The 17,157-nt window shown below is 35.8% G+C and overlaps 1 long non-coding RNA gene across 1 annotated transcript in view; it reads left to right on the plus strand.

Annotated features, from left to right (window-relative positions):
* The first annotated feature begins 5,595 nt into the window (after positions 1 to 5,595).
* Positions 5,596 to 17,157, plus strand: part of LOC134298321 (uncharacterized) — a 109,921-nt gene continuing 98,359 nt past the window's right edge. The window contains exon 1 of the long non-coding RNA XR_010005335.1: positions 5,596 to 6,868. This is a non-coding gene — a long non-coding RNA (uncharacterized LOC134298321). The remainder of the gene's footprint in view (positions 6,869 to 17,157) is intronic.

A 17,157-nucleotide genomic window follows, 5' to 3' on the forward strand; every position in this document is an offset into this window, starting at 1 on the left:
TTTCCTTTATGTCCATTCTTAACACTATAACATCTCCGAGTTGTACCCAGAAAACTGGAAGAATTCCTAGTTTGCACAATCCAGGTCAAAAACCATGCAATCTTTATTTTAGCTTAGCCTTCTGGGATAGGGGCCCTGGACATTAGTGTACTCTTGTAAAACTAGATGGAATTTAGAAAACATGAAGCTTCTCAACTTTAGCTCTGGACCAGTCAAAATTATCTGTGGAAATTTACAGAAGGAAGTGTATGAATAGTCATGCCACTTGATGTAAAGAGAAGTTGAACCATAATGAAAATGAAGATGGCTGAGCTCATCATCCTAAACCCACCCCAAATCTCTTTTAACATTAAGTAATTCTATACATGGATAATTTATTCAGTGACCTTTGGGTACAATGATTTGAACTTATACCTAGACTAATAGGAATTCAATTTCACCAGCCCTGAGGAAATATCAAAGAATTTCCAGAAAATGTCTAGGTTATCATAATAAAAATATTATTTAAGATAATGCAATAATGTTAGATATCTGCACATTAGCTTGGCCTGTATATGTAGTAATTGGTATCATAAGGGATTAGGGAATTCATGCTATAAATAGAAGGAAAATATGTATGTCTATATGCCACAATGAACAGTTATTAGAAGGAGAACAAAATTCATCCAATCTGTGCACAACCCCCTTTTGTTAACAGCTGCAGCATGCAATGAAACTTGTATACTATTTTACAATGAATTGTTTAGAACTTTTCCTTTCTTAAAAAAGAAAGAAAAAGATTTCACAGGAAGTGGCTGTTTACTGAAAAGCAATCAGTGTTAACTAAAATTAGCAACAGATGTTTATGCATTGCATTTAAGCTGAAGAGAAAAAAGAAGGGTCTTTATTTATTGAATACACTTCTGTCATATTGCATACAGCGGACCACTGTTACTGGCATGGCTATCAAAAGCCAATTGTATGGCTGGTGTATCAATTACTCTATTCTGATAATTTGGAGACTGATTAAGTCAGACATAATTTTGAGAAGAGAAAAGGAAAATGGGTAATAAGCCCAAGAAACAAGTTAATGAGTATTTTAAGAGATAGCACAGCATTCCCATTCACAGAATCATCCAAATAAGAAGCACTTTTGAACCACAGTCTTGGCCACACTTTAACTGACCACTGTTCTATCAGCTTAAAGTATCTAAACCTGTAGGGTCCTTGTACCTATGACATGGAAGCAAAGCAGTGAAACCAATGCTTGAGAGCACTTTATTTTAAGAGGTGCTGGACATAAGATCCTATATGCTCTCTGAGGACAACAAGAACAACACTACTAAGGGAATCTGTAAAACATGGGCTAAAGACCAATTCATCCACAGACTGCCCTCAATCATGAGCTTTACCCCTTCTGGTAAAAAATATTCTTCTGCAGCTTCTCTCAAAACGGTAACATAAAGTGACATGTCTTCATTTGTTGTTGCTATTTTGAGAGGTACTGCAAGTGGAAACTGGAATAGCATAGGGTTTCTGGGATACTTGTGGAGGGTACATTGGAAGTAGTATTTCATGTTTTGATTAATGTGGAGGTTTCTCTCCATGATTTCAGGGCACCAACTGCCATAAAACCAGAATGAGTTAAAAAAAGTATGGAGTTGTGGACCTTTAGGGGCCTGGTAGGGATACAACTTTGCCCAGCCCTACTACATAGCAAGTCTTATATTCAATACATTGTGCAGCAGCAACTCTGCCTCCTTTTCTGCTGAGTGTTGTAATAATAAATTATGTGTAGGACATAGACAAGCAGTAGAAAGGGAACAATGTTATTTCCTATAATGGAGCTATAGTTTTTCCTCTGCTATTGCTAGTGGCAGTTCAGGTGCTAAAGGGCGAGTAGATGAGGGAACTCTTGGCTTTCCTTCCCCACTCTTACTTGACAAGATTGTGAAAGAGGCAGCTACCAAATTCAGAGGGTTAGAGGGAAAATGGAAGAGCCTTTGGATGATTGTTTATGGGTGGGAAGCTTCCCTGACACCCGTGAGAAGGCATAGACTCTCATGCTGAACTGCTGGGATTTAAGGATGTAAGAAAAAATGTTCACTCCAAGACTCTTGGTGAAAGCATCCATTGCATGCCACCCACAACTTGCTGTGAGAAATAGCATTCCTTTCCTGAACAACTCTCACATTTGAAAGGTTTTCAGAGCATTTCTAAGAAAGAAAATATGCATAAAATCATATATGCTGTTTTTAAAAAGTGGATATCTAAAATGTGTAGAATTTTTTAAAAAAAAATATGCACAGAAGTGCTGTAGTCAATGGGATACATGGGTACAAAAATGCAAACATTAGAGAAGTGGCCCTACTCTCTGTCTGTCCTTCCATCCTTTCAGGGACATCTGTTAAGAAGGACTTATTGGTGGCTGTTTCTAGGTTTTGGAGCTCCTTTTCTAAAGTAACAAGATCAGCTGCTCCCTGCTCTCTTTCCATAGGTAGCTACAGAAGTTTTTTACTTCAAAAATATCTATAATAGGAAAGGCAAACAGAAACAACAAAAATTGAGTTTGAAGCAGATATGTAAAACAACACAGAAAAACAAGGTTTATTTGCTTCCTTCTTTTGCAAATCACAAAATACTTCTAATTTAACTTCAACAGAAATCTGACAAAAACCTAGATGTGTAAATCAACCTCCCCATGAAACATTTCATATATATCTGCAAAACTTTGTTGAAGTCATTTGAAGGTTCTTCAATATTTTGCCTTGGTGGAGCCATCAAATTTCCTTCACATTTTGATTTACATGAAAGTAGGTGTAGTTTAATGGCCAGTTGTCTAAGGAAGAACCAAGGATAGCATAACATGGACAATGCTGACTGTAAGTAAGGCAAAGTGAGACTAAACACCAGTCAGCAGATGGTAGTGAACATGGGATGGCAGCCCACCACCCATTCCTCCAAGATGTTTGTTTCATTTCCCTCTGTTAAAGGACATGCCTAATCTTTCCTGATGGTCTGAAGCTAAGTGGGAAATGCTGATCTATGATAGTGGTAAGGAAAGGTTCAACTGCTAGTCTAGTGGTTTATTGTGTATGACATTGGGTGGAGATACCATCTTTCCCTCAGTTAGCAAAATACAATTCGAAAAGAATCTGTAGAGATAAAGAGAGGATAATTAATTTTTGTTTAATGTTTTGTCCAAGAAGCATGTTTAACTCTGCAGAATTTATTATCATGACAGTTCTGTGGGACAGGTTATTTTCATCAGTGAATTCACAGAGAGATCTCTTCAAGGCTATTTAACAAAGCGCAAACTTATTGGTGCCTGTGTTCAGGTGAGGTGCTGCTTGTAAGGGGGACATAATTTCCTAGGAATGGCTGCTGAATCATTTGATCCCTTAGCTTCTCTTAGGAGATTTGGTGGAGATTTTTTCAGAGACCAGCCTGAGTTCATTAATGTCTTGAGCTCAGTAAGGAACCCAGCTGTTGGGAATTACATCCATATACTAAGCCCATATGGGAGGCAAGCATATGCCTCCTTCCTTAGCCTTAGTCTAGTTTGCTTCCCTTTAGGCTTTGATCTGGTTGCCACAATTATATATAGTTTTCTACTCATTTCCTTCAAAGAATGACAGTTCATTAGCTTATGTTTACATACTGCTGTAGGAATAAACATGTGCATGCATGAACATGCATATACCTCTATTGACCAGATGTCACCCCAAATTCTTCCAGCCAAGTATCATTTCAAGATAAAGAGGCATTTCTAACCTGTAATCTATTTGCTTTGAGAAGCTTGCTGGAGTTTGTGGGTGGAATCTGACACATCATGAAGTTTCCACTGCAGCCTTGTAAGGAGTATCACCTATTTTTATTTCTGTTTTTCTTAATAGCTGGCTTTGTTGGCAATGTGTTTCTTACAGTGCAACTGAAGGCATTTTGTGGTTGTATCTGCAGTACAACTTATCTTTAGATCAGAATTCTCTAATGTTGATCGGGAGTAAGTATTTGTAGAGTATCCACTAATTCTTCATTCATTTCCCATTTATTTCATTGAAATGCTCATTGCAATAAGCTCAGGGCAGCTCACAAACTTCACACTCTTTTTTAACCTCACAGTAATCAAGTGCAGCAAGTTAAGCTGTGAACCCATGATTATCCAATGACCTATATGACTGAGTAGATATTTTGAATTCTATATTCACTATAGGGTTAATGGTTCATGTAACATGCATATTGTTTGGAACAACATATAGGGCCCATCTATACAGCACCTAAAACATCGGTTTCCCGAGTTAAAAGGGAGATGGGAGTGGTAAATCCGCAATGAACAAAAAGTACAGAGTAAAAAAGTCCCTTTTATCCCGATTCCAGCTGGAAAATGTGCAATTTGCATCACTGTATATCCCTGCACTCATGAAAAACATGTGATTTCCTTCCCTCCCCCTGTGGAGACTGCACTAGTGCATATTCACTTTTTAAAAGCCCATCTGATCAGCTGATTGGCCTGTGAAATGGACAAACAGCTGATTTAAAAGGAAGCATGGATGGAGAGCAATTAGAAATCTCTGAAACTCTTTATTTTAAACTTTATAATGTTAAATAGAACTTGAATAAACAATTGAGGGAAGAGAGAAATCCGGCAGAAGTTTTTCTTTTAAAATTCCCTCTGTTATGTGCTGACCTCATATGCGCACATGCAAATCGCCTTGTATTTATATTAAGATATTTGCATATGCGTATATATGGTCCAGTGCATAAGAGTTTTTGTTTTTTTTAAAGCAACCTTCTGCTGGATGTCCTACTGTTCACCCTCCATCTTGTTCCGATACAGAAGAAGCCTGTGAGGATGGCGGGGGAAGAAATTCCAGGACCCACAAGTCTGTGAGGAGATATGTTCCCAGGTCCTGGTTTTTGTTTTTTGTTTTTTTGTCCTCCATTTAAAACCTGCTATTTTGTGCTGTCTGAAAGCACCCAGAGTTGGAGTTTGGTGGGAAACACACTGTCATTGCATGAAGGAGCTGGAAGAGGATCTGTCCATGTAACTCATGAACATACATAGAGGTGCTCCATGCAAGGTAGCATTGTGGCGCAATCACTGTGGCAATTTCCTTGCCTGCTAGAAGTATATTTGGGCACTGCTGAAATTACTGTAGAAATTGAGAGGAGTTCTGTGTGAGAACTACTTAAGATTCACAAACAGTCTTGAAACACAGCAAGGATAATAGATAAATCTGAGTTCCTATTCTTGGTGCAAAACCTTAGAAGGATTTGAAGGATATGTACTTCAATTTTAGAAAGAGATACAAGTTCTTCACATTTGCTTCACATATATTAAGACATTCACATAAAACAAGTGTATTTTAAAAGTATGACAAGAAGTGATTCTTAATGGCATGTAATGCTCATGTCTAACTGATGGAGCATGTAAGCTCCTGATAACTGCATATCTGAATAATTGAAAGCTCACAGTGCTCTTGACATGGGGTGCCCCTTCAGATATTCAAATGTGTGGAGATCTCTTTCTCTCTCCCTCTCCCTCTCTCTCTCTCTCTCTCTCTCTCTCTCTCTCTCTCTCTCTCTATATATATATATATATAGCAATATCACATGCTTGCTGAATCTAGGTAATCTCCCACCAACCTGTGTCATGTCCAATAAAATCCTCCCCTCCCACTAATCCTGATTAAGGTGCAGGACATCCTTTGCAAAAGTGCAGAATAAAAAGGGAATGCAGAATAAAATTGCAATAAAGACTAAAAGAAATGCTTTCATCTTGAAATCGGTGGAATGTCATGTGCCCCAGAAACCACAGAGTTGAGGGAAAGATGTGGGAATATTACTGGTCATGCTGGTTGTAGAATCTTTGGGTTGTAGTCCAAAAACTGAAACCATATTTCTAAGCTCTAACCAAGAATTGGGAAAGTCTCTGTCATTTACAATAGATAGTATGAGCTAAATCAGTGGTTCTCAACCTGGTGTCCCCAGATATGCTTGGCCTACAACTCCCAGAAATCCCAGCCAGTTTACCAGCGGTTAGGATTTCTGGGAGTTGAATGCCAAAAACATTTGGGGACCCCAGGTTGAGAACCACTTAGCTAGATGGAGCAGTGGTCCCATTCATAGCAGCTTGCTCTCTTTTGTCAAATGAGTCATTTATTTACTTACTATATTTCTACCCCGCTCTATCACACCCTCCGAGCAGCTTATAGTTTTGGCAATCATTCAGTGCCACATTGCAATACAAAATATAAATACAACACATTAAACATTAAAATCAAAATCAAAATAAAACATATAAATACAATTTAAAACTGTTAATACATAGCACCTAGTCCCGTTGTCGTCATTCATGCCACTTCATTTATGTCTATTCTGTACTGCACTGTGGTTATGTTATTCCTCAAACACCTGGTTCCACAGTCAGGTCTTAACATTTTTTCTTGAAAACCAGGAGGGAGGGGTGCGATATAACATCTTTGTGGAGGGAGTTCCCAGGAGTTATGCTGGAAGAAGAGCACATTATTGTGTGCAAGTAGTGCACCAGTTTTCCAAAGCCACCGTAGACCGCAGTGCAATGTTCTGTGTCAAATGTGCCAAAGTGTACAATAAATAGGGGGAAATCTATTTTTATCCTTGCACACAGGAAACAAATCTATACTAAAGACACCTTCTCACACTAGTTAGCTGAATATGTGACTTGCATGCTATTGCTTTGGGCTTAGTCAGCACAGAGGGTGGGTGCTTGATACAGCTGCCCCTGATTTAACAAGACACAATGTGACCCACGCATCAGAATTCCACCAAAGGAGATTTGTTTCCATAATAGACAAGGGAAAGCAATGCCTTTGACAAGAGCATTTGCAGCTGCCCCTCTGTATTAAAGGTAACTGACTTTTAATAGGTCTTTGGCACTGACTCTTCAATCTGTAAATGTTATTCTATTTGAAATAATCTGCATGCATGTTGTTTTGGATACATTTAATAGCCTTTGTCACATGAAAGGCTGCTCTGCTGGGAGTGTATGTATGTGTGTGGGGGGGGGAGGAATTTGAATTCATCGAAGCTTTTTCAAATGTAATAATGATAGCAATTGAACACCTCGGTGCCCCTCAATATTACGTGAACCACAGCCATTTAAATTCAGAAATCACTGCTTTGTTGACATCTTCTTCACAGAAAGATGAGGAACTATGGGAACCCAAAACCTAAAGCATGGAATCTCTTCTTGTTTTGTCAGTGTATCACTAATAGATGTCACCTAGATATATTTTGATTTTTCTTGCCATGTCTTATTTGCACACATCTCTATTGTATGCAGTAGGATTTCATAGCACCTTTACAGACTAATTGAAAGAACAAAGCTTGTAGCATAAGCCTTTGTGGACTAAGAACTTCATTACACAAAGCTGTTACCCCACAGCAGGCATGCTATCATAGATAGTGGATACATACTGGGATGAGCACCTTTGATGTTGCACCACTCTCTGTTTGCACAATTGCGTTCCTTTAGCAATCCGTGGTCTTGTGAGCATACATCCGCTTACTCTTGTAACTCCATTTTGTTGGACTTCTGTTGTTCTGCAATTTTGTTTTTTTAATAATTTTTGCAGTTTTATCATTTAAAAACAAAAAGACAAATAAATGGATAAATATTATATAAACAGAAAACAGACGCCTCAGGAATAGTGATGGGAGGGGGGAGAGTGGGAGAGGAGCAGAATAATATCTCTCGATGTCACTTTACTGCCAGCATGTTGGCACAGAAGAGGAATGGACCCATTGCACAAGATAGGTGATGGGAATGTTGTTTGACTCAGAATGGTTGATGGGCTTTGTCTGTCAATAAGGAGGGACAGCTTAATTGCAGAGAGCATACAGATCAGCAGCATTGTGTCAAGTGATAGGGGCATCACCAAATGTCCAGCTTCAATGCTGGTTTGGTTGCCATGTGTGATAGTCCTAAGTCTGCTTTCACAGATACATACATAATTAGTCTATGAAAGCTTATGCTACCAACTTCATACTCTGAGCATGTCTCTAAGGTACTACCAGATTAGATTCTTTTGCATACTGATTTTCCAGACATTGACATCTTTATCATCTGTACCTTCACAATACATTTATATTGGTTTTGAACTACTTTAGCTGTCCTGCCTCTGTCTTAAGGGATTTGTAACTTGATCCTTACTAGGGCATACTAGCTTACTTCTGTGAACTACCATTTGCAAATTAACCTGAGAAGTTAATTGGACTAAATCGGTTTATATTTGCAGTGTAGACAATCACTCAAGGCACCAACATTGTAGTTCAGGGGAATAGAGAAGAATTCTGAGAAGGATCTAGAAGGATCAAGAAAAGGATCTCAATTACTTCATCAAAGTATAAGCTGTAAGATTCTTTAAGAATACAGCCCTGTCTAAGAATAATTGTGTAGTGGATCTGCATAGGAAGAATTATTATTTTTCCATCTTCTCCTACCAAGCTTTTCCTTTTACAGAGCCTGTTAAATGTAGGAAAATTACAACTCAATGGCAGAGAATATGGTTTTTATGACAAAAGTCCCAGGTTAAATTCTTGGCATATCCAGTTAAAAGGCTTTGGTAGAATTTGATGGCCAATCTTTCTCTCTGACTGAGAGTCACTCAGAAGTGACGAGTGAAATAAAAGATGGATAAAGATTTTGAATGATGACTTAAGGCAGTCCTGATGGTGTGCTTTATCTTATGAGATTTTTTTTCATAATATTGGCCTTTAATGTGTCAAACATAAATGTGTTGTTGTTTTTCTCATGGCAGGCTTATACACTTACCTTTCTGATATATACTTAATACCACTTGCAGCTGTCTTCATCCTCTATACAAGATAAAATTATGTTTCAGACAAATACCATATCAGTTAGTTCTTGGATCCCATGACTAAGCTTAAAATGTGTATTCAAAAGCAGCTCAAGTGAAAATATGGTTTATGGTTTTCTTGCCCCATTTGCCAAAATAATCACTGTTCCTTCTTTTGAATTTCAGTTATGATCTGAAAAGCTTTGAAACTGTCTTCATAAACCTCTTAAATGCAAACACCTAAAGTATGTGGAAAAAAGAAGGCATATTCAGTAGAGTATAAGCTGTCGTTCTTCGGTATTGGGAGGACTGAGAAATTTATTCTTATGAATAAACCTTATGCACAATTTATTGGACTAATATAAGGTTTGGGAAGAGTTTCAAGAAGTAACCTTTTTGCTTTCAGATTCCAGAAATTACCTATTATTAGCCATGCTGGCAAGATAGGGAGTGGGATTCTGGAACATATAGGTTTTAAAAACTATTTTTTCCCAAACTGTGAAATTAGGCCATAGTTTCTATATTGCATCTGTCCACATTGTGTGATGCAATTCTCACCATAAGACAAACTCGTGCATATTATAATGTTTCTTTTAGGACAAAGAATGTATACAAATATGCAAGTCATATGAACATACATTTAAAATATCTATTTAAATATGGGGCTTTTAAAATGTTTAAAAACGCAATTAAGAATATTTGTGGCAATAGAATGAAATGAGCTGACACATGAGGACCTGCAAAACAGAAATAGTACAGATAGGCTGGTTTACCTATCTCTAGTTCAGTGGTTCTTGCACAGCACAATTATGCTGTGGAAAGAAATGACAAGACAACATGTCCCTGAAGACCCCAACACTGGCATTTAGCTCTGGATCACAGATCAGGGCCACAAAATAGCTAGAGAAAATAGTGTTGTGCTTACTCAGGATGGAGTTAATACACCCACTGCAATCATATATAAACTTGCAACATAGCTTACAGATACAAATAAATGGGGAAAGGTTTCCTTTTCCAGTGACAACAACCAATCCCTAATGATGTGCAAAAGCTCGACTCCTAGCAACACCATCACCAGCATGCCAAGAGTCACAATAACTATGACAAATGTTTGCAGCCCAGGCTTCCAGACTTGCAGTTATTATTTATCATCCCCACCAATGTAATTGAATTACTGTTTGCCTTCTGGTAAATTGAAGAACTCCCCCTTAGCCTCAACCCACTGTCATGCTAAAAGTGTAGATAGCTGGGATGTTTCCCTGCTGTAGTTCAAAAACAAGGGAACATCCTTGACACCGTGCATCATAATGCACTCGACAAAATACACACAGCATTTTTGTGCCTGCCAAGAGAGCAGCTGATAACAACAGGAAGCCAGAACCTCAGTAAGGCATCTGTGTTCTGAATGTCCATTGTTGTTGGCCAGGGCTAAGAGTTCAAGCAGTGCTCATAATGTATAGAGGCATAATGAGAGATGGCAGGGGGAAAAGGCAAGCTTTCACAGTCCCTTCATTTCTAGCTTTGGCTCCCAGATGCCTGCTGCTCACATAACACTCTGAGCTCAAGAAGTACAGAGTACAGTTCACATCTTGCTTCAAGCAAGTGTCCTGTCCAAACCTCCTGTGATCATTTTATTCCAGTTTCCAGTTTTGTACATGGTATACCACACTGGGGGCTATTCAGAAAGCTTTTGAGCAAAGGACATTTTAATCCATTGTCTTGTTCCAAAGCAGCTTTGTGCTTCTGGAGCTGAAGACTGTGCCTCACGCAACAAGATTTCACCAAGGAATGAGAAGGAATTCCATCTCCAGACACAGAGTGAGAGAAATAATTAGTTGCTTTGGAACAGAAAGACTTATTTTGCTCTGTTACCATAGGAAAGCTGAAGTCTTTTTCTTTGAAAAGTTGCTGTGCATTATGCACAATATGACCTGTTTTAAATGCTTCTGCACTTGTTCTGAGTAAGCAGGAGCCCATGAAAAAGATTTGTAGGAAGAAGCCTCCTCAAAGTGTACTTAGTTCATTATCTGGGGAACTGTGAGGACTGTACTTGGAAAAAGGCAGAATTATTTTGCTGTCTAATCTGTTTTAAGGGATTGCTAGAAGGAAAAGAGACAGTCTGGTTTTCTAGCCAAAAGATATTTTTAAAACATGGATATTTCTAACAAGTTGGTGTAGAATGTTGGCCATACCTTCTTCAAAAGCATGGCATAGTTTGGTAATAGACCACATGTTTTACAGATACATGGTATCACGTTCAATTCAGGATATCCATTGCTTTTAGTTTTAAGATGCTTTAAGGCGAACAGGAGTTCCTTGGCAAGATTTGTTCTGAGGGACCTTTTCTTTGCCTTGCTCTGGGAGTAAGAGATTATAATTTGGTCAAAGCCATCCAGTGGGTTTCCATGACAGATGAGCGATCTGATCCCTGGTCTCTAGTAGCATTGTCCGTCCATACACTCAAACCATCACACCACATTGGCTCTAATAAAATATGATAACAAAATTAATACATCATAATGTGAAACATCCCCAGATTTGGTCCCATGATAAGACAGACTGAAGCAGTTGCCTTGGACAGCAGAATTTGTAACAAAGTATTAGTTATTTATTTTGTCAATGTTAGGCAAAATATACTGTATATACTCGAGCATAAGCCTAGTTTTTCAGCCTTCTTTTTAAAGACTAAAAAAGCCCCCCTAGGCTTATACTCAGGTGAGGGTCCTGGTTATACTCTGGTTATATTTGGGTCAGCTTATACTCGAGAATATATGGTACATTTATTATTTTTCTCTATTATTATTGGTATTATTACATTTATTATTTTTCTCTATTATTGTTGCTACTATTACATTTATTTTACTCTATTATTATTATTATTATTATTATTATTATTATTATTATTATTAAAATACTTTTTATTAAGGTTTTCAAGTTTTATACAGTGAAAGTGGGGAAACAAAAATCTTTGAATAGGAAAGTAGGAAAGAAAAGATAGGGCTACATAGGGAAAGAAGAGAGAGAAGGAAGAAAAAAGAAAAAAAAGGAAGGGGAAGGGGCTATATTTACACATTGACTTCCGTTCTTCTTCCATCTGTTTTATGTTCTTAGTATTTTTTCTTAAGAGTAACAAAGTCTCTTTCCCCTTTGGTCTTCAAGTTTAAGTTACCACATCTCTTTTTATACTTGATAGTTCGCATTCATATAATCTTCCACTAATGACCAATCAGTAATTTTTACTCCTCTGCCTGGATTCTTTTTTAATAAATATGTTAGTCTATCCATATCTTTTATCTCCAATACTTTATTTACCCAATCTTCTTTATCCGGAATATTTCCTAGTTTCCACATTTTAGCAAAAACCATTCTTGCAGCTGTCGTAAAGAATGTTAGTAGTTTTTCTTTATTTAGATCACCGATGAGACTGGTTTCGAACATCCCCAATAAATATATTTCAGGTTTCATTTTGTACTTAATTTGTAATATTTTCTGGCATTCCTTATGTATCATATTCCAAAATATCTTTATCTTGTCGCAAGACCACCAACAATGATAGTATGAACCTTCTTTAGTTTTGCATTTCCAACATTTGTTATTGAATTTTTATACATCAAACTTAATTTCTTTGGGTAAGGTACCACTGGTGTAGCATTTTCAACCAATTTTCTTTTAGGTCCGTTGCGTAAGTGAATTTCAATCTCCTTTGCCAAATTTCTTCCCACTCTTTCATTTGAATGGGTCGCTCTATATTCCTTGCCCATTTTATCATTGAGTTTTTAATTTCCTCTGTTTCAGTAGCCCAATCTAACAATTTACTATAGATTTTCATTATAAGTTTATTTTCTGTTTTTAGTATCATTTCCCAGAAATCTTCCTTTTCAGAAAAACCCAATTTCTTGTCATTATTATAATGCTCTCTAATTTTCAGCTATTGAAGCCAAGTCACTTCCTTAAAAGATGTTTTAATCTCTTCGTGTGTTCTCAAAGTAAGGTTATTTTTTTCCCCTATTAACAAATCTTTATACGAGGGCCACTTTGTCCATCCTAATAACTGTCTTTGGTTTGCTTCAAGCGTTGATAACCATCTTAGTGTCTTATCGTAAAAGTTTCTTCTATATCTATCCCATACATGAAATAATGAAGAACTAATAAAATGGTTTCCAATTTTTTCCCCTTGGCAGTATGCATACCACCCTCTTCGTAGGTCAAATCCTTCAAGTGTCAAAATTTTGGGGTTGGCTAGTTTTATCCAGTCCTTGATCCACACCAGTGAGCACGCTTCAAAATATATTTTAAAATCAGGAAGGCTGAAACCACCTCTCTTTTTAGAGTCTATAATTGTTGTATATTTAATTTTAGGTTTCTTCCCCTTCCAAATAAACTTCACCAGATCTTTATTCTATTCTTTAAAAATCTTAATGCTTTGAATTCTCAGTAAATTTTGGAATAAATATAATAATTTAGAGAGTATATTCATTTTAATTGCCGCAATACTTCCTAGTAATGCTAGATTTAAAATTTTCCAGGTTTCTAATTCTTTCTTTATCTCTTGCCATTTTACCGTAAAGTTATTTTTCAAAAGTTGATTATTTTTACTAGTCATCCATATTCCCAAATATTTTATCTTTGCTGAGATTATAATGCCAGTTGTTTGTTGTAATGCCTCTTGCTTCTTTTTAGTCATGTTTTTGTTAGTATTGCTGTTGTTTTTTAATTTATCTTGAAACCTGCCAATTGACCATATTCCTCAATCTTATCTATCAATTTTTGTATGCTATTTCTTGGGTTCTCAATGATACAAATGACATCATCAGCAAATGTTCTTATTTTGTATTCTTGTTTGTCAATTCTGATTCCTTTTAAATCCTTGTCTTAGGAATACATTTCACGGCTAATAATTCCAAATTACTAAAAAACAACTATGAAGCAACATGGATAAAAATCAAAAAAGATTTAGAAAAATGGAAATTTCTAAATATATCCTTGATGGGGTGAGTTGTCATGATAAAAATGATGGTTTTACCTAAATTATTATTTCTGTTTCAATCACTACCAATAATAAGAACAGACCACTTATTCAAAATTTGGACAAAGGATATAAACAAATTCATATGGAAAAATAAAAAAGCAAGAATCAATATAAATCTACTAAGGGATGACACGAAATGAGGGGGTTTGGGTCTTGCAGACTTAAAATGCTATTATGAAGCATGCAATTTAATATGGATGAAAGATTGGGCAAACTTAAAACATGGGAAACTGTTAACTCTGAAAGGCCATGACTTCAGATCAGGTTGGCACAATTATATATGGTACAACAAAAGAAAAACAGAATTTTTTTAGCAATCATTTCATAAGAGCTTCAATAATAAAAGTTTGGGAAAAATATAAAGATAGATTTTATAACAAAACCCCTCTATGGATCTTGCCCATAGAAGCAAAACACAAAAGAGAGTTTAACAAAGAGAATTGGCTGACATATCACCAACTATTAAAAAAACAAAACAATGAATTCATAATCAAAACACAAACCGAAATTAGAAAAACACACGAACATATTTCATGGTACCAATACTATCAAGTACAAGCAAGTTACAAAGAGGACGCTAAAAAGGGTTTCAATCAGGAAAATGGAATGTGGGAAATTGTAATGCAAAAAGACACAAAATTAATATAATTACTCTATCAACAATTATTAATCTGGGTAACAGAAAAAGAACAAATCAAGGAATGTATGATCAAATGGGCAAAAGATGTAGGACATAATTTAAATTTGGATCTTTGGGAAGAGATTTGGAGAAAAAAAATACACTGCAGCAATTGATATTAGAGAAAATTGGTACAAGATGCAATTCCGCTGGTATAACACCTCGGAAAGGCTAGCAAAATTTAACAAAAAAAACCCTCCAAAATATACTGGAAATGTGGGGGGAAAACAGGAACTTTATTCCACCAATGGTGGGACTGCCCAAAAATTAAAGAATTTTGGAAGTCAGCACACAAAATGATGCAAAAAATGTTAGGAATTAAATTTAAATTAAAACAAGAAACATACTTATTAGGATTCACAACTACAACATTAAAGAAAAATGAAGGTAGAACATTATTCTATATTAGCGCAGCAGCAAGATTGACTTTAGCAAGAATATGCAAAAAGGAAGAAGTCCCAAATGCTGAAGATTGGCTGATTAAAATAATAGATATTATGCACGTGGATATACTGACACAAAAGATAAGAGAAGGGAAGAATAAAACAGATTGGACAAAAGTGGTAAACTTCTTAAGAGAAAGAAGAATGAACTTCATGATAGATCTGTCTTGCATATAAAAACAAATAAAAAGATGGAGGCTAGAATAAATGAAAGAAACTGTCGAAGAAAACGAAAGGAAAGTCTTCGAAGCATGCATGGGAAGTCAAAGCACCACTCCCCCCCTTTTATTTTTATTTTTTTCTCCTCCTCTTATTGCATATATATATGTGTGTGTGTGCGTGTTTATCCTATTGTTATTTTTCTCTCTCTGTCCCTCCTTCACTTACTCCCTTTTCCTACTATTCTCCACTATCTAGTCTGTTCCCCCACTTTTGATGTATCCTTTTCTTTAAGAAATAAATAAAAACTATATTGCAAAAAAATAATAATCCTTGTCTTCTCTTATACTTCTCATTAAAATCTCTAATGTGAAAATAAATATTAAGGGCGAGAGGGGACACCTTGTCTGGTGCCTTTATTTATCAGAAATTCTTCCGTGGGTTGGCCATTTATTATTATTTTTGCGCTTTGTTGTTTGTAGATCGCTGAAATTGCATTTTGGAATTGAAAACCCATATCTAATTCTTGAAATAGCAGTTTGAAAAAGTTTAAATTATCAAAAGCTTTCTTTGCATCTAGAGAAAGCAAAGCTAATTCCTTTTGATGATGTGTTTCATAGTATTCCAATGTGTCTAGGATAATTCAGAAGTTACTTTAGTGCTTCTTTCTGGTAAAAATCCCGCTTGATCTTCTCCAATCCAATTTTTTAAAAAGTATTTTAATCTGTCCGCCATAATATTTGAGGAGATTTTATAATCGATATTTAGGAGAGAGATTGACTGATAGTTTTTTACGTCTTCCATATGTGTACCTTCCTTATGTATCATTGCTATCTCCGCCTTTCTCCATTTTTCTGGTATTTCTTTATTTTATAAGATCTCATTCATTACTTTTTTAAAGAAGTGAGTGACCTCTTCTTGCATAGTTTTATAAAAGACACCAGTAAAACCATCTCAGCCCGGTGCTTTGTTAACTTTTTAATCTTTTATAGTCTTTTTGATTTCTTCTTCAGTGATTTCTTTATTTAAAGCATATCTTTGCTCTTCTGATATTTTAGTTAATCTTTGTTTACTCAAATATTCTGAGATCTGGGTCTATATTTTCATCTGTGTATAGTCTCTTGTAAAATGTTGTAAATTGGTTCTTTATTTTCATTTCTGTTGTGTATGTTATATTACCTGTCTTGATTTTAGAAATATGTTGCGAAAGTCTCTTTTTCCTTATCTTTCTCGCTAACCATTTTCCTGGTTTATTCGCATTTTCAAACAAGTACTGTTATAAATATTTCAGCTTATTTGCAATGTGATCTGTTTCTATATTACTTATTTCCTTAATAATATATCCAAAATTTTTTTTTGTATGGGAGTCTTTCGGGTTCCTTTTAAGTTCCTTTTCTTTAATCTCTATTTCTTTATTTATTTCATTAATTTTTTGCTGTCTCAGTTTCTTTTTCCTCGTGCTTTGCTGAATCAAATGGCCTCTTATAACAGCTTTATATGAATCCCAAACTATTTTAATCTTTGTTCCGGGAATATCATTTGTTTTGAAAAAGTCTTTTGTTATGTTTTTGTTTATAAGAATATCTTCTGATTTAAGCAAATTATCATTTTGTCTCCATCTAATTCTTTCTCTGTTCCGATTTATTATCATTTCCAATGCATTATGGTCAGATCCAATTTTAGTTGTTAAAGTTTTGGAAGTCCAATTCATATCAATCCTAGACCAACTTTGGTGCCTGTTAGAATAAAAAATGTAGTCCTTCTGGTTAGGATTGTATTCTCTCCATGTATCATCTAGACCAAATTTTTCTTTAGATTTTAGAAAGCTCCTTGGAAGGGTACTAGTCATATCTTTTTTCTTTTTTGTATTATTTTTTGTTTTATCCATATTTTTATCCATAACTCCATTGAAATCTCCAAATAATATTATATCATCAAATTCTAGTTGTGAAATCGTTTAGGACCATTTGGAGCGTAAATATTGCACAGGAGAATATTTTTCATACCAATCATGATTTTAACTATTAT

This window comes from Anolis carolinensis, chromosome 1 (genome assembly GCF_035594765.1).
Source record: "Anolis carolinensis isolate JA03-04 chromosome 1, rAnoCar3.1.pri, whole genome shotgun sequence".
Lineage (NCBI taxonomy): Eukaryota > Metazoa > Chordata > Lepidosauria > Squamata > Dactyloidae > Anolis > Anolis carolinensis.